Below are 22,307 nucleotides of genomic sequence, written 5' to 3'. Positions count from 1 at the left end.
GTCTTGACCCTGAAACCGAAGAGTCGGCTTCTCTGATTGGCTTAGAGCACAAACGCAGGCGAGCGGTGCCTGAGACCCGCTCTTTGATTGGACTTGAAACGAACAGCAGAGCACGAAATAAAGAGGCCTTCCGTCATTGGGCCACTGTGTAAATCTCCTTTTAGCTTCTCCGCTGACTGAATAAGCGTCTCAGGATCTTCGTCATGAGTCTTAAATCTGGGCCTGTCAGTTCGTCCCAGCGTTACTCCTCTTTAGGCGAGGCATGGAGTTTACAGAGTTCAACCAATCACATAACGCCGAGATCAGGTTGCCAGGCAGGTTATGCTAATGACGCCCCGCCTTTTATGCAGCTCCCACTCTGCGGCGGGAAGAACCACCTGGAGGTGGCGGGGGGGGTTTGATTTCCATCACCCCTAGGGAGAGAGGATCGGGGACCCGCTGATCTTCCAGCTCCCCTCACCCAACATCGTGTAAGTACCTAAAGGATTAAGGGAACCGGATAAGCCAGCGTCCAGAGTACCCCATCGACTGGGAGGGTGTTTCGTCTTTGCTTAGTCCCACCCAAAATGGCGCCAAGCTCTTTCCGCGTCTCAGAGCCCGGCCGGGGCCAACCGACCGCGGACCCGGGTGGGGGGGAGGACTTGATGGTGGTGGTGGGGGAGAAATCCCGGCGGCACCGCCCGATGGTACAGTCCAGTCGGGGCTGGGACGAGGCACCTCACTCGGGGTGGGGGGTCAAACCATCTGCACCTTCCAAGGGGAAAGGGGCAAAATCCCTAAAGGAGCCCCTCCTGGTGCTGCGTTCAGCCATGGCTCCGGCGCCTCTTCGCCCTGCCTTCCCTGCGCGCAGCCTCCCCCCTGCGACCCCCGAGCGGCTCGCACGCTCCGCCGGCCGCGCGCACCTCTCCTCCCCTGCCCGCGTTGGTTGGGCCGGGACGACAGTTGGGCGCCCTGCGCGCTCCTGCGGCGGCTGTTGGGCGGGCGCTCGGGGTGCGGCGGGCCGTGTTGGCCGGCGGGCGCGGGGGCGGCGGCTGGGCCCGGAGCTCGGGGACGGCGGGCTCCGTGGACTAGGCGCCCTGCTTTGTTTTGGGAGGCCGCGCCACCGTACTGCCATTGATTGCTGGTTCCCTGTCCCTTACGCACAAGTTGGCGTCCCGGGACCTGGCGAGGCCCCGCTCGGAGGGCGTGGGGGTGGCCCGTTTGGGTCAGTCGTGGTGCATGGTGTCCTCCGTGGGCAGGGCGCAGGCCGAGGTCCACTTGCGCTCTGGGTCGAGTGCAGAGGCGCGAGCCCGAGGCCTTTGGGGAGCGGGTTGGTGGTGCATGGTTGCCAGCCGAGGGTCAGCTTTCCTTAAGCACTTTAGCCCGTGACCACGTATTAGGTCCTCCACTAAGTAAAGTGTACGCAGCGCTTTGGAATAGTGCGTGCGTACGTGCTTAGCCTTGCTTGGCGGATTGGTTGGGTTTCGATCCATTTTCAATCTATGTGTAGGTCTAAGCACAAAGCGGGCTGGTTTGGGGTCTGCAGTCGAGGTTCGGCGTGTGAGGAGTCCCGCCCAGCGCGGCCCTGTGCCATCTGCGCCGAAGCCCGTTAAAATCTTGCCAGGCTAATCGTCCCCAAAAGTTCTTTAAACTCAAAAGCACTTAACGTTCATTAAAAACAAAATCACTCGTGACGCTCTGCGGCCTCTGCCTCAGACCCGCTCCTTTGTTTCTCTCCACCTTTTGCTGGAAGCTCTTTGAGGGCAGGAAGGTACATTGCGTGTTTTTGGTATCCTTCCATCCACTCCACCCCCCAGCACCGCAGCAGCTTGAGGAACCGTACTTATATGATGCTCTAGAATTGAAAAAGCAAAATTAAAAAAAAAAAGAAAAATTGGTGGGGGCAAAGCCATGCTTCAAGCAGTGCTGATGCAATCTGATATGTTTACAAAGTGACTTCTGGGTTTACTTTTGCGGTACGCGGGCTTCTCACTGTTGTGGCCTCTCCCGTTGCGGAGCACAGGCTCCGGACGCGCAGGCGCAGTGGCCATGGCTCGCGGGCCCAGCCGCTCCGCGGCATGTGGGATCCTCCCGCACCGGGGCACGAACCCGTGTCCCCTGCATCGGCAGGTGGACTCTCAACCACTGCGCCACCAGGGAAGGCCCCTGCGTTTACTTTTTAAATGAAGTGAAATTGACAAAGTGAACCGTTTTAAAGAGAACAATTTAGTGATAGATGCGTATTTAAAAATTTTGGAGCGAGACTTTTTTCCCACCTGTGGCTCTTCCTCACTTTATTCCTTGAGCACCCACTCTTGGCTCTGCTCTTTTGTTTTGCGAGGGCGCTAAACCGCTGTCTTTTTCTAAATAAGCCATTTTTAGTTTTCTAGTGTTTTGCGGCGTGCTCCACCACGCGTTAGTGTACTGTATATGTGAATATAATACTGTATAGTGTACTGTATATGTGAATATAATCGAGCATGTATCATAGATAAGGCAAAGTCCACGTCTTCAAGGGCCCTCAGTGCTTTTTAATAAGAGTTTATCATGGTATAAGGGATAGTGTATCAATCCAGTGTAATCCTAAATTGGTTGGCACTGCCTCAATTGCCACTTGTCTGAATTTATTTTTTTCTTCTAGTTTTAACAGTAGTACATGATCTTTGTAGAAGACATAGAAAATATAGAACAGTATAAAAAGTAAAAATTAGCTGAAGTACAATTACCAGAGATAATTTCTACTGATATTTTGGTATGCTTCAAATCTTTTTTGTGTGTGCATATAAACATTTTTACAAACTTGGCACATGATATGTGGTTTTCACATCTAGGTTTTTTGTTTTTTTTAATGTAAATAGGTACCTAATGACGTCACTGATGATTTTCCATTTTCAGTAGTTTTCCCCATTACTTGAAGGGGGCATCATGAAATCCTCTGAACTAAAGGAATTATGAAATTTGATTCATTCTGTTTTTCACAAGCAGAATTTATTGATTGCTGTTTAAATTTATCATAGGTAACCTAATGGGATAGGTTTCTGAGTAACAAGCAGAACTGTTCCAAGAGTTGAGAAATACTGAACTGTAATTTTGGTTTCCTTAATAATTTTAAGCACTGGTGAACACATGGTAACTGCATAATTTCGTTTGGTGCAAATGATAAACTGTTAAACACCCTGTCATTGCAATGTTGGAATTGTTTAGCCAGAGTTTGTTTTAAAATAGAATGCTGATGTACTTTGACCTATTGCCACTAAAATACACAGTCTTCCCCCACCCACCTCTGTCCCAGAGAGTGTAGACACACCCTGCCCAGCCTTTTGTGTGGTTTTCACAAGCAGAATTTATTGGTTAAACAATAAATGTATTGTTTAACTTTATCATAGGTGCTTTAATAGATTAGCAAATGAGCATTTGGTCTCGTATCTAGAAGGGGCCAGCGAGTTAAGAAAAAGGAAGTGTTTTACTATAACCAAATCTTTGCAGAATGGTCCCACTGGATTCTCCAGGGGTACTGGGTAGGGGCAGGAAGGTGAGGGGGGAGCTTTTTCTGACTTTATTATATTGGTCATTCTCTGTTGAAGCCTTCCTCTCCCTTTCTGGCCTTATACTGTTTACATGAATTACTGCTAAAAGGTGTCTGGCCTCCTTCCTTTTTTTATTCTCAAAGTTATAAGCCTAGTTCAGGACTTATGTGGACCTGGTGCCTTTCCAGTTTATTTCCTTGCAGCCCTACTGTGACACGGATATTTAACTATTAGTACTGAAACATTACTTCCACTCCCTTTCCAAAGTCCGTCAGGGGCTTTGGGCTTCCAGTTGCCTAGACCTGTGTAGATTTTAAAGGTTCAGGTTGTGGAAAGCAGCTGAAAGTAGGTTCTTTTTGGATAACTTTGAAATATTTTAAAGAATTGGGGTTGAGGAAACGGAGAGGGAGGTGAGAGGCTATAGATTATACCAAGTCACAATTATAGCAAGACTAGTTAAAAATGTGGTGAAAACACTCATTATAAAATTATAAAATCAGTAATGTGCAACGCTTTAAGAACTCAAAACATACAGATTGCTATTGGGAAAATAGTCTGTTATTGTTTGTTATCCATTTCTTAGTTGAACTCATTTATTTCAGCATCAAAACATTGGAGCTAAATGCTCGCTTTTTTTACCCACATCCTTCACTCTCACGGTCTGGCTCTCATGGTCTGGCCTGTTTCCCGCTGTCCCTCAGATCTGTGCTGTCCGGTATGGTTACCAGTAGCCACATATGGCAGTGAAGCACTTGAAAAATGGCTAGTGCTGTGAGTGTGAAATGCATGCCAGATTTTGAGATTTGGTATGAAAAAAAATGAACTAGTTCAATATCTAAAATATTGATTACATGTTGAAATGATATGTCGCATATCCCATGTTAAATAAAATCCATTACTGCAATTAATTTTGCCTGTTTCTACTTTTAACAAATGTGGTTGCTAGAAGATTTAAAATTATGTATGTGGGTTGCATGCGTGGCTGCCTGATTTGTTCACTGAACAGCCACCTTAGGCTTAGTCTCATGGGGGGGGAGTGCTCCCAAGTGGCAGTAAGTCATCATACAGTGTCTTATCTTTTTGTTTCTATAGTTTCAGCCAATAGATGTGTCTGATTTCTTTTAGTGCTTATGATAGCTCTCACAGAAGCATTATTATTCTTTTGAAGAATACCTTAATCTCAAAACCATTTCCAGGTAATTGAGTTAACTGTTACTGAATAAATATATTCAATTAATCATTTGAACTTAAAATAATGAAATGCCATCTGTTAAGCACATAATCCATTAAAAAACAAAAAAAGTTGAGGATTTCCCTGGTGGCGCAGTGGTTGAGAGTCCGCCTGCCGATGCAGGGGACACGGGTTCGTGCCCCGGTCCGGGAAGATCCCACATGCCGAGGAGCGGCTGGGCCCGTGAGCCATGGCCGCTGAGCCTGCGCGTCCGGAACCTGTGCTCCGCAACGGGAGAGGCCGCAACAGTGAGAGGCCCGCATACCACAAAAAACAAAACAAAACAAACAGACAAAAAACAAAACAAAACAAAGAAGTTGAGCTAAGTATAATCAGCTGAATTTTCCCCAGCTTGGTCTGCTACTTACTCACTGATTTTTACAATATACTGTTTTTTCAGAGATTTAAGAAATATTTCTGGGAGAAACTTGAAATTGAAAAAATCAAGCTCATAATTTTTTTTTCTCCTGTGATTAAAAAAAAGGCCACAATAGTTTGCTTCTAAGTGTGGAACACTTTGGACCAGCTCATGGGACAGCTATCCTTTTAAGCACAAAGAATCATAACCTACAGATAAAATCATATTCTTTTTATACCTATATTTGAAAACATTGACTGTTTTGCCCTTACGTACCTTTGTGGATGTGTTTCTTTTTACTACCCTGTATGGGGGTTTGATACGGTGTCAAATTTAACAGCATGGGCTCTGGGGGCAAAGGAACCTAGATTTAGAGCCCAGCTTTATTGGCTGGCTGTGATCTTGGGCCCATTAGTTAACTTCTGTAAGCCTTAGTTTCTTTATCAAATTATTAATCTAGTTCCTTAATTATTAATGGGGATAATAATAGTACCAACCTCAAAGACTCCGTGTGAGAATGCCTGTTTTCACTGTCCACAGCGGTAAAAATGGCTCAGTAACTGTATACTGATTTTGGATATTCTTCTTCAGCCAAACTAGTCTTCTCACTGTCCCTGCAATTCTGGGGTTTTCCTTCATGTTTTCACACCTTCATTTCTCAAATGGAATGTTTGTTCCTTTCTGCCCACTTCTCCCTCCTTCCCCAGTTCTGCCCACGAAAATCCCATCCATCCTTCTAGAGCAGTGGTCAGTAAACTTTTTTTGGTAAAGAACCAGACAATGGGTACTTCCCTGACGGTCCAGTGGTTAAGACTCAGCACTCCCAATGCAGGGGGCACGGGTTTGATCCCTGGTCAGGGAACTAAGATCCCGCATGCTGCACTTCAAGGCCCCCCCCCCAAAAAAAACCCCAAACAAAAAACAAACAAACCAAAAAACCAGATAGTAAACATTTTCAGCTTTGTGGGCCGGACGGTCCCTGAAGCAACTACTCTCCGCCCCTGGTGTGAAAGCATGGCCATGTTCCAATTAAACTTTATTTAAGGACCCTGAAATTTGAAGTAATATAATTTCCATGTGTCACAAAATATTCTTCTTTTGTCTTTTCAACCATTTAAAAATGTAAAGCCATTCTTAGTTCACAGGCCATACAGACAAACAGGTGTTGGTCTGCCCTGCCCTGGAGCCAGGTGAAAGCCGAGGTGGGGAGGGAGGCGGAACATCTTACCTGAAAGGGATCCCTCTTGTCTCTGAATGCCCTACAGGATTTTTGTACTGCTTTGTAATCATTGTAACATTTATTGAGTGCTTAATTAGTATCGCATAGCAACTATTTGTGCTTATTTCTTGCTTCCTAAACATATTGTAAATTCCTAGAAGCTTTGGATATTTTATAGTCCCCTCATATAGAATGCAGTACAAAAGTGCCTTTTACTTACTGGGCTCTAAAATGTTTGGAGGAATAAAGGAGTGAATACAATTAACATAAGACATTAAAGTGAGCTCTGGAATTTTCCTCCCTTTTCTTCAAAATTCTTATTTTTGGATGCAGATCTCACCATTTTGTTGGCATTGCTTGAAGATTTTGAGGCCAATCTGCTAGGGGTTATTTTCAGTCTTGCCACAAACCATGATTATAGGCAACCTTATCATCATGTTCTTCTGATAGAGGAAAACTATAATCCTTTGACTAATTATTGCTTTGTGTTTGACTGACTTTGAAGTGTCCTTTCTAAGACACCTGTTTACATTTAATCCTTACTGTGAGACAGTGACAGACGGTGTTTTAACTACTTTACAAATGAGAAAAAAGAGGCAGTTTAGTGAATGATGTGGGTGGCGGGAGCAGGGTGTCTGGGTCCTCAGTCCCAGGCAGTGGTATGTATATTTATGAGATTTCAGCCTCATACTCATCATTTATTCATCTTCTCCTTTATTCTTTTTCTCTTGAAGTTGATGAATTGAAAATATTCTGGGATTCTGGGGAATTCCCTGGCGGTCCAGTGGTTAGGACTCGGTGCTCTCACTATCGAGGGTCTGGGTTCAATCCCTGATCGGGGCGCTAAGATCCCACAAGCCGTGCAGCACGGCCAAAAAAAAAAAAAAAGTATTCTGGATTTCCAGTACTTCATAATTTGATAAATATAAGGACTAATAGATGTTTAGGACTTGTTTATGTGACATACAAGTTTTCTCAAGTATGTTAAACCCTCTGAAGTGAGATATGACATAACCACAAAACAATAATTCTAGAATTAAAACTAAATTATGGAGCAGTAATTGTGCTTTTTTAAAAAAATTAATTAATTTATTTATGGCTGCGTCGGGTCTTCGTTGCTGTGCACGGGCTTCTCATTGCAGTGGCTTCTATTGTTGCGGATCACGGGCTCTAGGCGGGCGGGCTTCAGTAGCTGTGGCTCGAAGGCTCTAGGGCACAGGTTCAGTAGTTGTGGCGCACGGGCTTAGTTGCTCCGCGGCATGTGGGATCTTCCCGGACCAGGACTCAAACCCGTGTCTCCCGCGTTGGCAGGGGATTCTTAACCACTGCACCACCAGGGAAGCCCAGTAATTGTGCTTTGATGAACTTTGTTTCATTTAAAAATTTTAAGGAAGTTGATATTCATATTTATATATACTTTTCCCAAACCTTAGGAATCTCATCAAAAAATTATATCTTTTGGGCTTCCCTGGTGGCGCAGTGGTTGAGAGTCCGCCTGCCGGTGCAGGGGACGCGGGTTCGTGCCCCGGTCCGGGGGGATCCCATATACCGCGGAGCGGCTGGACCCGTGAGCCATGGCCGCTGAGCCTGCGCGTCCGGAGCCTGTGCTCCGCAACGGGAGAGGCCACAACAGTGAGAGGCCCGCATAGCTTTTTCTACATCATTTAAAAATCATATATTTTTTTCTGATTTGTGGTTTTTCAACAGTTATAAACTGTAGGAGAAATATTTTAATTCTAACAAAATATGTATAAGACCTTTACAGAAAAAATTCTGAAACTTTATTGAGTGACTCCAAATAAACTCTAAATAAATGGAGTGACACTGGTTTGAGGATTGGAAGATTCAATACTGTAAGGCATTGATTCTTTGGAAACTGACTTATGGATTTAATGTAATCCCAGCAAATTGAATAAAACTAGACAAGCTGATGAAATTTTTGCCAAGGGCCAAGAAAAGGCAAGACACTCCTGAAAAAGAAAAAGAAGTTGGAAACCCTTCTGTTCCAGAGATCAAGAGCTAAATAATTAAGACAGTGTGATCCTGGCACCGGGTTAGAGCAGTAGACCAACTGAACACCCCGAGGAGTCCGGAAACAGTCTCACACACATTCAGACACTTGATTTATGACCCAGGAAGCATGGCAAATAAAAGGCCAAACAGTACAACTTTTAGAAGTTGACATAGGAGAATATGTTCATGACCTCAGTCTCGAAAGGGTTTTTTTTTTTTTAAGATGTTTTTTATTTAAGATGTTACCTGCACTAACGGAAAAATGGGCAAAAGTCTAGAAGAGGCACTTCAGAAAAGGAGAGATCCAGATGTCTAATAAACATACGAGAAGGTGTGCAACCTTGTTAATAATCAAGGAAATGCAAATTACAACCACAGTGCCGTGTTACTTTGAGCCTAAATTCAAGTTGGCAAACGTGTACCTGACTGAAAGTCGGCAATACCAAGTCCCAAAGCTTTTGAGCAATAGAACAGTCATACGTGGCTGGTAGGAATAGAAACTGGTATGACTACTTAGGAAAACCGTTTGGCATTACCTAGAAAGTCAAAGACAAGCAGACACCAAAGCCCAGCGACTCCACTGTTAGAGAAGTTGATACACATGAGAGAACCAGGAAGAATATTTGGGGTAATTAATTTTCCTGATATGAGTTGATTCAGTTCATATTTGAGGGCTGTTATGTTCTATACACAGGTAGCTTTATTTTGGCACAAGGGTAAATAAATTATTTATATTTTTTTCCTTCTCCACTGGGGAATAAAATAATAATATTTAGTGTGTTCCTCATTTCCTAAAACAATGCTGGGCACAGAATAGGCATATAATAAATACTGTTGTGTTTTTAAAAATTATCATTTCAATTCTTATAGTGGGTACCCTTCACTATAGCTTTGTAGTTACCTTAACTCTGGCTGTTGACTAATTTGCTCAATTAAATCTGTCTGCGGGTTTGGTAAATTACAACCTCCCCTGGTTCCTTTGAGATCCAGCCTAGCCTACTGATTGCATCATCTGGTGGGAGTCCGAGGAGACAGCACAGTGCTGCCATGCTTGGGTTCTGGCAGCTTTGCTGGGAGGAAAGCTGTGCAGCAGAGAAGAGAAAAGATGTCTAAGCTCTGTAGTGAAAGGGATCTGTGTTCAAATCCCGCTTATCAGCGCTATGGCCTTGGACAAGTAATAATTTTTCTTTTTTTTTGTGGTACGCGGGCCTCTCACCTCCGTGGCCTCTCCTGTTGCGGAGCACAGGCCCCGGACGCGCAGGCTTAGTGGCCATGGCTCACGGGCCCACCCGCTCTGCGGCATGTGGGATCTTCCCGGACCAGGGCACGAACCCGCGTCCCCTGCATCGGCAGGCGGACTCTCAACCACTGCGCCACCAGGGAAGCCCAAGTAATAATTTTTGGTTGTTGTGAGGATTAAGTGAAATTGAGTATTTAATAAGCCACAGTGCCTGGCTTATGATGGGAACTCAGTAAATGGCAATAACCATAATTATTACTATGCCAGTAGTTGTTTGCTTAAGTAACATTGAATTTCCATAGTATGTGTTTTCAATCAGTTGAACTATGAATATGCTGATTTTTAAAATAAAGAGCTGCATCTGTTAGGGGATTCTAATTCTGTGGTCTTGGACTTCCCTGGTGGCACAGTGGTTAAGAATCCGCCTGCCAATGCAGGGGACATGGGTTTGATCCCTGGTCCGGGAAGATCCCACATGCCACAGAGCAGCTAAGCCCATGCGCCACAACTACTGAGCCTGCGCTCTAGAACCCGCGAGCCACAACTACTGAGCCCGTGTGCCACAACTGTTGAAGCCCACACGCCTAGAGCCTGTGCTCCGCAACAAGAGAAGCCACTGCAATGAGAAGCCCGCGCACCACAAGGAAGAGCAGCCCCCGCTCGCCGCAACTAGAGAAAGCCCGCACAACAGTGAAGCCCCAACGCTGCCAAAAATAAATAAATAAACAAAAAAACCCTGATTTTGTGGTCTTAACTCATTTGATGTGTAGCCTATATCTGAAGGAAGTGGTCTGGTAAGTGTTTGCAAAGCGTAGATACGGCTGAGCTTTCTAAACAGGAATGGAATGTCTCTCTTTATGGGACAAAGTGCTAATCACATAGTTTTAAAATTCTATCCGTTTAAAGTTGAAATACACATGTTATCTAGTGAAATACATTAGTTGTGAGAACTCTTGCCTACAGTTAAGACATATTTATTCCCCAATGAATGTTTAACAATTAAAATATATTAAATTGTCTTTTACTTGGAAAGAAGACTTTTCTGGATAAGATACCTTCATGATCTAATACTTAGCATCATGAGTTAAATAGTTACTAACATTTGGAATACACTCTATACCATTGTAGTATACTGTAACAAACATCCCACTCTATCTTAACAGTGAGCCTGAGTTAGGTAGATCAGGTGTTATTATTCCAGTTGTCAAGATAAAGAACTTTTACTTGTCTCACATCCAGAATTTTCCCACTACTCTGTACTGAGAAAACACTGTAAGAAACGTCCTGGCTTGTAGAAGACACCTCTGAATACCAGGCCGGTGGTGGATGATGGCCTTTTATAGTAGTTTTATTAAGATGGAGGAGGTTGAAATTAGATTATAATGTTAATTATATGCCATTAATATAGAGTTTTTATGAAGGCAGTAACTGCCTCACTATGTCATCTGTCTGGACTCACCATCTTGTTAATTAAATGTTTATTTTTGACCATTCTGTGTTTCATATTTAACTTTGCAAACAAGGGGCTGAGGTTGAGGAATGAGAATTTGAAAATGAACAGAAGATGAGGCCCATATTACCTGTTCACAGGGGGACTGAATTGGATACAAAGGGAATTACTTCAAACCAGTGTCACTTTGCTTCGTAGTCTTGGGGCAGAGCCATGGTCCAGGCTGTTTGAACAAAAGGCTGTGCCTATTTCAGGAGTTGAGGTAGAGTGAACGAGTAGTTACACTGTCTTCTCTTGTATTATATCCAAAATGTTAAATTATGAAAATTGTGCCCTAGAATAATTTCTTCTAAGCAATTTTAATATTCTTTTTTTTCCAGTTAAAACATTTTAAAGCGCTTGAATTTGTTGAGGAAACAGCTTAGTACTTGAGATTATGCCTCTTAACATTATCTAGTATTTTATCCTAACCTGGATTTGTGATTGTCGAGTCATAGTTACCACCCAGAACCCTCTGTAAGAAAGGCTTTCAGGGCCCCAGAAGACCCACCTGCAAGTCTCCTATTTAGTTACTGCAATTGCTAATTCAACAAAGAGCTTGTGATATGTGGACCAGATAGCTTTCTGTGTACAGGTGCGCCCGGGCCAGAGATTGTATTTGTACCCTTGCCAGTTCTCTTGCGAATAAATGCTACTGTTGAGAAAGGGAGCTGGAAGGATTGTGCTCAGAGCTGTGTCATCCATTATCCGTAGTCAGAAAACATGGATGCTCCATATGATTCGATGAGTCATTTGTATTAATCTCTCAGTCTTCAGATGTTCCCCATTAATCCGTATTTGCATACAAAGCTTATTTCCAATATTCCTGGTAAGTGCACGGAATGGATTTGCTTGTTATCATGTGGTGAAGGGAAGCTGGAAAATCAAATGTGCATGAGAGTAATCTGGTTGGCAAGGAGGACCACCTGAACTAACAACCACACAGCCTTTTCCGAATTCTAAGACATTCACACCACAAACATATTAGAGAAGCTGGTAAGTTGCATATTTTGAAGAAAGGTGTAAGGATTCTTGCTAAATTTTTGCTTAGTAACAAAAAAGAATCTCTTTTTTAGAAGGTGACTTTGAGCAATAAAGGTCTATGAATAATTTTTTTTTTTTTTTTTTTTTTGCGGTACGCGGGCCTCTCACTGTTGTGGCCTCTTCTGTTGCGGAGCACAGGCTCCGGACGCACAGGCTCAGCGGCTGTGGCTCACGGGCCCAGCCGCTCCGCAGCATGTGGAATCTTCCCGGACCGGGGCACGAACCTGCGTCCCCTGCATCGGCAGGCGGACTCTCAACCACTGCGCCACCAGGGAAGCCCCTATGAATAACTATTAATATCATGAAGTTGGAATAAGAATTCAGAGCTCTAATCTTTGCCCAGTGCTTCCTGAAGGCAGTTCTTGGCCTCAGTATAATCAGTCCTTCATGTTACTTCTAGAATGATTTTCCAAAAGATGTTACTGCCATGATAAAATATTTTTCTTCCCTTGCTGTGTAAGATTTAGCCAGATCTGGTTGACTTCAGAATCATCTGGAGAGGTTTATGAACAAAGCTTCCTGCTCTTCCCTTCGACCTTTGCAATTGAGAGAATCCAGAATTTCAGGGGGAGGCTCTGGAATTTGTCTTTTTGCCTAGGTCCTTAGGTGAATCTGATAAAACCAGGTTATAAACTTTGGGAACTGTAATTCTTCAACTTGAAGTCTTTTGTAGATCTACCCTAACTATGGTTTGAGGCTTTTCTCTCTTATAGTCCCTGAGCATATCCTCAACTTCTCTTGCCTCTGGAACTTCCTTAAGCTGTTCCCATCAGAAATGCCATTATGTTTGCTCCAGTAGCAAGTATTATTCTCTCTCTTTCTCTCTGTATCTATCTCCCTGTATAGAAAGGTTCTTGATGTTTATTGCCAAATTGCTTCCTAGAAGGTTTGCATTGATTTAAATGCCCATCTTTTTTTCTTAAAAAAAACCCCAACAGCTTAATTGAGATATAATTCACGTACCATACAATTCACTCAGGTAAAGCATACAATTCAGTGGCTTTAGCCTGTTCACAGTTATACAACTATCACCACAATCAATTTTAAAATATTTTCATAACTCCAAAAGGAACTCCGCCTCTTAGCCATCACCCCTTAATTCCTCATTTCATCCCAATCCCTGGGCAACCACTTATCTACTTTCTATCTCTGTTAATTTGTCTTTTCTGCATATTTCATATAAATGGATTCATTCAATGTATGGTCCTTTGTGACCAGCTTCTTTCACTTAACAAAGTTTTAAAGGTTCATTCTTATTGTAGCATGTATCCGTATTTCATTTCTTTTTTTTTTTTTTTGCTGAGTAATATTCCATTATATGAATGTACCATATTTTATCTCTCTGTTCATCAGTTGATGAATGTTTAGGTTGTTTCCACTTTATGGCTATTATGAATAATGCTGCTATGAATGTTCATGTCCAAGTTTTTATGTGGACATATGTTTTTATTTCCCTTGGGTTTATTATATCTTGGTGACAAATCTCTGGGTCATTTGGTAACTCTACGTTTAGCCTTTAGAAATTGCCAGACTGTTTTCCATAGTGGCTGCAGCATTTTACATTCTTACCCAGCAGTAGATGAGGGTTCCAGTTTTTCTGCCTACTCACCAACACTTGCTATTATCTGTTGCTATCTCAGAATTTTGAATGAAATTGAGAAGATTAACGTATACTACAGAACTGAGCATAATAGAAACTAGGATATCCTTAAAAAAGGCAACTTTGTGTAGTTAGTGGGCATAAAAGATCTTGCCAGTGTTAAAGATATAGATTAATATTTTGCTGAAGTTGAGGGTACATAAGCTATGTTCAACTATAATTCTGAACCTCCATATACTATAGATTTTCTTAGTCGGAAAAACCTTTCCTGTTAGTGGAGAGTTTACAGTCTGTATGATTTGAATTTCAAGAATGTTCCACTTACACAATAGCAGGTGAAGAGCCAGAGGTGCTTAACCCTAGGAATGAACACGCATTGTTAAGGTGTATTAATAATTAATATCAGTAACTGGGGCAACCACAACCATGAACGTCTGCTACTGTTTCCCAAGTGCCAGGTATGGTGTTCTGTTTCATTGATTTCATGGCTTCACATTATTATTTCATAGTTCTACCTTAGCAAGTGGATCTCTCGTTGTTGTTCCTGCTCTATAGATGAGGGAGTTAAGGCTTGGGAAGTGAGGTGACTTGTCTCTGGTCACGTAGTGAGTGGATGGTGGCTGAAGAGCGTGAACCCAGGCCATCTGACTCTGGAGCTCTGTTCACGCCGCCATGCTAGAGATGGGGGAAGGGGACGTGGGGTGGTAGTAGGCTAGCGGAAGGTCCTGGTAAGGCGCCAGCAATTGTGTAAGGACTGACCATGGCTCTACAGGAGGGAGGACTGTCCAGCTGTGATTTCCGACGGTTCTGACAGTCACCCCTGAACCTCTGTCCATCCTGTTAACTAAAGCAGGTTGGAGGCCCCAGGGGAGGGGAGAGATGTACATTCTAGTTCCCAAACTGCCCTACCACCAGCCTTGGCTGTGCCACCTTGAGCCTGGGTTTATCCCCTGTGAGGTTGGCTCCTCTTAATACCTGACCTACTGTGACAGTGCTGTCATGGGCATGACACAGGTCATGCCTACAGAAACTTCAGAAATTCTACAGTCAGAGGTCAAGATCTATTCCTTGGGTTGTAATACGTGGACTTCTCAGAGAATTTCTTTTAATACCATATTTGACCCAGTGTCCTCTGTGTTTATAAGGACTGATTTTTATTTGGGAAGCAGCTGAGTTCCATGGACCTCTGCAGTCTTATAGTTGGCGTGAGTTCAAGTTCCCTCAGAATATTCGGATTTGCTAGTTTATGGTACTAGATAATTCTTGAGGAATTTGCTTTCTCCCCCTCCATGTTTTTTTCTTTCCGGCTCATTAAAGTTCAGTTATAAACATTGATATCATACATATACTTAATTTCTCAACTGTGGAAGTAGTTGTGCACCATCATTTTAATGCTGACACATTTTTTTATTTATGGGAATTCATCCTAAGAGTGTTTTTGTTAAGAAAGCGGTTCCCTCCTAAGGCAGGAGACTGGACCATGCGTTCATTCCAGAAGCATTTGTGGACCCTCTGCTGTCGTCCGGGTTCCAGGTGCTGAGGGCCCTGCGTTGTCCCATTGGGTGAGGGCGCTCTCGTGCAGCTGCATTCCCCCGTGGCGGGTGGCAGGGGACACAGACTCTGCACAAAATGCATGCATCACTTAATTGATGGTACATGCTTTGCAGAGTGTGAAAGGAGAGCAATGTGGAGACAGGGAACAGAAAAGGCCTGCTGAGGAGGTAACACTGACCCTGAAATCTGAATAGGGAGGAGGAGGTGGCCATCTGAAATGTTGGCCAGAGCATCCGGGTGGAGCCACTGCAAAAGCCCTGAAGGCTGGCCTGAGCCCTGGGAGTGTGTAAAGCTAGAAGGAGGAGAGGTCTGCCAGCGCAGCCTTTAGAGGTCGGCCAGCAAGTGAGCTTGTGAAGGAGGTGCCGTAGAGGTGGGAGGAACCAGGACAGTTTAGTGTTAGGAGGTGGAGAGAAGAGCTTAAGGAGGGTGTGAATGTTCCCCAGGTCAAGTGAGCTGAGAACCTGGAGGGAACCTGGGGTTTGGCTGTAGACTTTTAAAAGGTGCAGCCTTGCAGGGGGGCAGGGTGGTGTGTTGGCAAGGGTGGAAGCCGAGTTGGGAAGGGAATGTGGGGCGAGGAAGCGAAGGTGGGCTCGCCAGCTCTTTATTATGTGTGAGAACAGCAGAGAGAAGTAGGTGAGCGGGAAGGTGGGTCCAAGGGAAAGTTTGTTTTTACTGTAAACATTTTGTTGAAATATAACACGTTTAGAAAAGTGCACAGTAAAGATAGGAGATACTGTGCACATTTGCTGATGTGAGTGTTCCAGTAGGGAGGGAACAGTGATGCTGCAGAGGAGTGGGTGTGGGGAAGCGTGCAGAGCGGTGCAGCCCCTGAGGGGACCAGACGGACAGGCTGCCCAGCAGCCGAGGTGGAGAGCCCTGGGCTTGGGTCAGACTGGGGACGTTTCCTCCATTGCAGTGTATGAAGAAGGAATATTTAGTTTCAAAGTTGGGAGAATCACATTTTAATAACAACACAATATTTTTAGATACTGCCTATATTCCGAAGCTTTCTCATTGCTTTTCTGCTCCTTGATAAATCAATGACCTATTTAATGATTCTGGGTGTATCTTGATTATACTTTGTCATATCAGATGTGTCATATGACAGTTTTTTCTTACCAGGGGCTACCATTACTGGTGTCCACAAGTTCTCAGATTTTGATAAACACAGTCACAAGGTCAAAGGGGAAATGTTTTCACAGTCTCATCCCCCTGGGATTGCCCTCAGTTTCCTGCCAAGGCAGCCAGTTCTGAATGGTCAGACCCAGGAGAGAGGGGATGCTTATGGAAACGTGCCTGCATTTCTGCACCTGCTTTTCCCCTTGGAGCATTTCCTGATTCCCAGGAGGCTGGGAAGCTGGTTGGAAAGGGCTACTAAGAGACAGGAGAAGCAGGTAGTGCTTTAGGCTACTTTGTGGGGCTGGAGAGATAAGACATTCCAGGTGCAGGGCTGCGAAGGCCGGCTCTGGTTTTCCCCTCAAGCTATTTATAGACTAGGCTGTACTGGCCGAAGCAGCTGAATAGCAGAGTGGGATTTTGGTAGTTTCACTTTGCTGGGAAGAAAAAAATTGGAATTCCGGGCCCACCAAGGAAGAGGCTCCCTAGGAAACACCTACCTGGAAATTTCCGTTGCCACTCCCGAAAGGTCAAACCTAAGAGCAGACTCTGTCTTGTAGACCTGCAGAAAGTGCCGACCAGCCTGGAGTCAGCTTGGTGGGGTGGAGGGCCCTTCTGCAGCCCGCCGGAGGATGGGCAGAGGGTGGAGGCCGGCGGAGGCAGGTGGCCGCTCCCAAAGGTGCCACAAGGCTTCCAGACGCTGGTGGCTTTCTGTTCCTTGATCCACATGCCTTTACTTTGTGAACCTCCCTCAGGTCAGACGCTAATGATCTGTGTGCTTCTCCGTAGGCCTGTGATACACTGCGGTGTAAGGTTTCCACCTGATATCTTGTAAGAGCAGAATGGAAGACCCCTGATAGAGTCCTCTTTGGAATCGCTTTCACATTTTACCAGCCAACCAGCTATTCTTTGTAAAAAGGAAAAGGCAAACATCAAGGTCTATCATTCTTTAGAACTCCCACTGAGTGCTGCCTCCTTTTGAATTCTCAAAGATATTAATGTAGAATTGTTAGGCTAAGACCCCCAGCATGTCCTTAGCCTAGGTTTTTCTTTTCTTTGAGTGAATGGTAAGAGTTCTTTTGAATGACTTGATGGGGTTCAAATGCATTGCTGACAAACTATCAAATGGGATGGGAGGATCAATCTTTGTTTTTTTTTGGTGCATGAAAAGTTCTTATCTGAACTAGGAAAATAAAGCCTGTGTTTCTTGGGTGGACACAAAGAAAGATTTGCTTGCATGCATCTTTTGAGGCATGAAGAAAGGAGTGCCACAGCCCTGACTGGAAAAAATAACCTTCTTTCAAAGAAGAGAACCCTTAGTTGATAGTGTCTGAAGCCCTTTGTGTGCACAAGAAAAGTAGGAGGAATCATTGCCTAATGTGGAGATTTCTGTGGGAGAAGTGGAAGGCAAAGGGACACACATGGAGAGGCAGAGATGGCCGAGGTGACCGTTGCAGGCCTCACACCTCATTCCTTGCTTGCTGTTGTCATCCTGTGTTTTCTACTCTGTGTTTTTTTAAAACACCTTAGTTCAGCTCTCTTCTGGTTACACAGTGTTGTCCTTGTTTATGGCCAGAAACAAATTAGGAAAAGTTACTTAGGATATATTCTACAACAGTTTTTATTTTAATTTAATTAATTTATTTTTAATTTTTGGCTGCACCGTGCGTCTTGCGGGATCTTCGTTCCCTGACCAGGGATTGAACCCAGGACCCGGCAGTGACAGCACCGAGTCCTAACCCCTGGACTGCCAGGGAGGTCCCTCTACAATAGTTTTTAGACTGTAACAGGTAGTTCAGTCTCATAATATTAAAAGTGCAGCTTACACCGACACTTATCTGCTATTCTCCCCTGCTCACGACCCAGTTTCTGAAGGTTTTTTCTGGAGTTTTTTCCCCAGTGGCATAAAATTTTATCTGGAGTTTTTTTGCAGTCTTGTGCTTTTCACTATTTGCTTCATTGCCAACACTTATAACAAATGTAAAATGTGAATGGCATCGGTGGAAATACCTGGAGGACCCCATTATGATCACTTCTTCATCCTTTATCTTTACCCTTAGACCTCTCTGCTTATATGGAAATATTCCAAATCCATAACTGCTTAATTAAGAACCCCTTTTTTATTTGGAACCTAGTCAAAAGTTTATTATTATAATTTTAACAATCTGTTGAAAGCCTTTCTGAAAGCCTTGTTCCCTGATTATTTATTTTTTCAGAAGCGTTTAGTTCCTTAGGTGTACTTCCCTTCACTGGAATTGTGCTTACTTTATTTCCTCGTGGAATTAAAAAAACGATATTTTTGTCCTACTACTCCGCCCTCACTTGTAGGTTTCCAGGAGCTCTTTAGCTGGGGTCATAGTAGCCCCTTAAGATGGAATTGGGCTCCGACAAACAGAGGGACCTCAGGCCCACCAGACCCAGGACTGCGGGTGAGTCATCACCCTGTCTGTGGTCACTTGGTCCTTTGTGAACTGTAGGCTGGTCCCGCGCTAGCCCTCCCCCTGGCCCCTGGCTGGGGTGAAGCTCGAATAAACAGTGTCTGCCGGGGCGTGGGGCACCTTGCTGGGCAAGGAGAGGGTGTTGCAGATAGTTTTCACTCCTCATTTTCATTTTTTCTCCATAGAGATACTAATTTGTTGTGAATTTTTAAAATTGAGAAACTATGGGATGGATTATTTGGGCTTCCCCTTTTCAGCAAGAATGGGGAATTTGTGTTGAAATCCGTATACGTTTGTTATTTGTCCATTGTTACTTCCTCTACCAGTTCCTGTTCACCATGTAGAACCAAGTTCAGTTTTTTTTCCCTTCTGAGTTCCAAAACTATTTCTTCCAGAAATCAATGAAATGTAACATCTCAGCTTGCCATTCTAAATGAGTGAACGTTGTGGAAGCCTTGTTTTCCCACATTTAATTAATTAATTAATTAACTGAAGTATGGTTGATTTACAATGTTGTATTAGTTTCTGGTGTACAGCAAAGTGATTCAATCATGCACCTATGTATCTAGAGTTTTTCATATTTTTTCCATTATAGGTTATTATAAGATATTGAATATAGTTCCCTGTGCTATACAGTAGGACATTGTTTAGCCATCCTGTATATAATAGTTTGCATCTGCTAATCCCAAACTCCCACTCCATCCCTTTCCCCTCCCCCTCCCCCTTGGTAACCACAAGTCTGTTCTCTAGTCCATGAGTCTGTTTCTGCTTTCTGTAGATAAGTTCATTTGTGTCATATTTTAGATTCCACATATAAGTGATATCATATGGTATTTGTCTTTCTCTGTCTGACTTACTTCAGTTAGTATGATAATCTCTAGGCCCATCCATGTTGCTGCAAATGGCATTATTTCAATTCTTTTTTATGGCTGAGTAATATTCCACTGTATATATGTACCACATCTTCTTTATCCATTCATCTGTCGATGGGCACTTAGATATAGTAGAAGCCCTTTATTTCCAGTCTGCTTGGTCTGATTTTATAGCTCTCACATTTACTGTAGCACCTCAGTTGTGCAGTGGTGACCAGCTGTGCAGAGCAGAGTGCTCATTGTGATTCTGTCCTGTTTTGTCTTCTGAATCATGAGGATATTGGTTTAAACAACTTTGTCAGCTGTCGTGACATTAAATCAGCTGAAGGAGTTGATGAGTGATACTTCTCAGACTGGTGCTAGCGCACGGTGGCACATCCTGTCCTGAGCTTGGCCTTTGAGTACTGTCTTCCCTTGGGCATGCCATGGCCACAATGCCAGAGCGCTGAGCTGGATGATAGCTTCTGTAAAACGGAAGCTGCCCGAGACGAGTGGTTCCCAAAGTACCCTCCCCCGAAACAGTAGTGTTCTAGAGCTAGACCAAGGTGTTTTTTCATTTAAATAAAAATAAAGGATAGAATTTTCTTTATTTTGAGCTTCTGTCCCATGAAATTTCATTAACTCTTTGTTGCTATTACTGCCAATCACCTTAGTCAGCACTAGGAGGTGACAAATGAACAAGTAGCAAAAAAAGTTAGTGGAAAACTTGGGAAGACCTAGTCTTGCTTAATCTGATAGTTTAAAAAAATTATAAAATGAGCTTGGATGTGATTTTTATATAGCTCATATAATGGAGCCATTTATGCTGGAATCTTAACACAGGTCAAGTAATCTTAGTTTATGGAACGAGAAGCAGGGTGGAATGGTGGCCACCACATGGGCTCAGTAGCCACATGCCTGGGCTTCTGGGCATCACAGCTCTGCCACATAATAGCTCTTACCAGCTCTGTTACCCTGGGCAAATCACTTAATCTCTCTCTTTCTCTGTCCCTCACCTATAAAGTAGAGACAATAATGTACCAGCTTCATAGGTTATTGTGAAGATTAAATGAATCAATACATGTAAAGTACTTAGAACATGCCTGGCACGTAGTAAGTGCTATACAAATGTTAGCTAATATTGTTTTGTGACTTAAAAAATATATATGTTAATGTTTCATGGTGCTTGGCAAAGAACACTGTGGTCCTGTCTTGTGAACATATTTGAGAACCATGGGCCTGGAATTTCTCTTCTAGTTCTGCAATTCTATTATTCTGTGTCATAGAATTGGATTCCCCATAATCTTTCTTTTCCCTTTTTATGTTAGTGCTTTAATGAACATGTTCTTCTTCTTTTTTTCCCCTCTCTACATAGAGTGAAATCATTCTTACCAAGTGGAATCTAATCTTAAATATGACTTCAGAAGGTGTCCTTTCTGTTTCTTGACATAAGGGTGTTTTTGTATCGTGTACATTAGTTACAGTCGTTCTCTACTGTTACACAGCTAATATCCTTCCGTTCTTTATCCTACGGATGAGAACACTGAAGCTCAGAGAGAGTAAACCAATTGTCAAAAGCTAAGAGTGGCAGATCTGTGATTGTAAGCCAGGCTGTCTGAATCCCGAGCCTGCTCTCATATAAGTACGGCAAATCCAAGTTGCGGTTCCAGTGGCTACGTGCCTATTCCAGTGTAACTAACCTAAAGCAAGCTCAGGCAGCATTCCCTTAAATGGAGACGGATTTCTATGTGAGCATTCCTGAAGGATGCTCTTTTTATACTTGGGTCAGCAAAAGTCACCAGATAGCTGTGCCTGTTCATTCCAAGAAAGGTGAAAGGCGAAGCAAACAAAAACAAGCAATTGCTTGTACATCAGGCCAGAGAGCCTCTGGGCCCAGCCATGGCCTGTTTGCCCCGGGAGAACCCTCCTGTCGGTGCACACTGCTGCCCTAGGCCTAAGGGGAGGCGCTGGCTGGCCTCCAGGCCTTGGTGTCTGTTCCCCGCCCAGCCTTCTCACGTGCCCTGAGGTCTCCCTACCGCTGGCCGCGCAGGGCTGGCTGCTGAGTTTGTGCACTGCGGGACGGTTGTGGCAGGCTGGGCAGCAGGAGCTCAGGGAGAGAAGGAGAAGGAAATCTGCCTCCTCACCCCCGCTCTGCTGGCTGGTCCCCTTCTGTTCTGAGCTCCCCCACAGCTCCCTCCCTAGACTGCAAAGCCACCTCCTCCACTTTCTTTCTCACAGTTTTTATATTCATTTTGCAAGTCTATCAGCCTCCCTCTAACTTCTTTCTATGGCGTGTGTCGTGTAGGATTTCAAGGAAGGAGTTAGCAGTCTCTGTTGGGTTAGTTTGCCATGAGCCAGAAAAGTTGATTTGCCAGTGTACTGTCTGGATTGTGGCGCACTTCCTTCCATGTAAAGAATGGTGCATCTGGAAGGCACCTCACCAGTGCAGAAACCTCTCTTGCATTCTTAGTGTTTCTGAGGTTCAACAATGTGCCATAATCCCGGGGAATTTAACAACTATCTATAACAATGTGTGTTTTTTTTGTTTGTTTGTTTTTTTTTGTTTTTTTGCGGTACACGGGCCTCTCACTGCTGTGGCCTCTCCCGTTGCAGAGCACAGGCTCTGGACGCGCAGGCTCAGCGGCCAT

The 22,307-nt window shown here is 43.9% G+C and overlaps 1 protein-coding gene across 1 annotated transcript in view; it reads left to right on the top strand.

Moving 5' to 3' along the window:
- The first annotated feature begins 358 nt into the window (after nucleotides 1–358).
- PRDM10 (PR/SET domain 10) overlaps nucleotides 359–22,307 on the top strand; it is an 85,502-nt gene continuing 63,553 nt past the window's right edge. The window contains exon 1 of the mRNA XM_060160791.1: nucleotides 359–470. The gene's annotated coding sequence lies outside the window, so the exon portion shown is untranslated. The remainder of the gene's footprint in view (nucleotides 471–22,307) is intronic.

Source organism: Lagenorhynchus albirostris, chromosome 9 (genome assembly GCF_949774975.1).
Source record: "Lagenorhynchus albirostris chromosome 9, mLagAlb1.1, whole genome shotgun sequence".
NCBI lineage: Eukaryota > Metazoa > Chordata > Mammalia > Artiodactyla > Delphinidae > Lagenorhynchus > Lagenorhynchus albirostris.
Note: the sequence above shows the minus strand (reverse complement) of the source record. Positions and strands in the feature narration are given on the sequence as shown.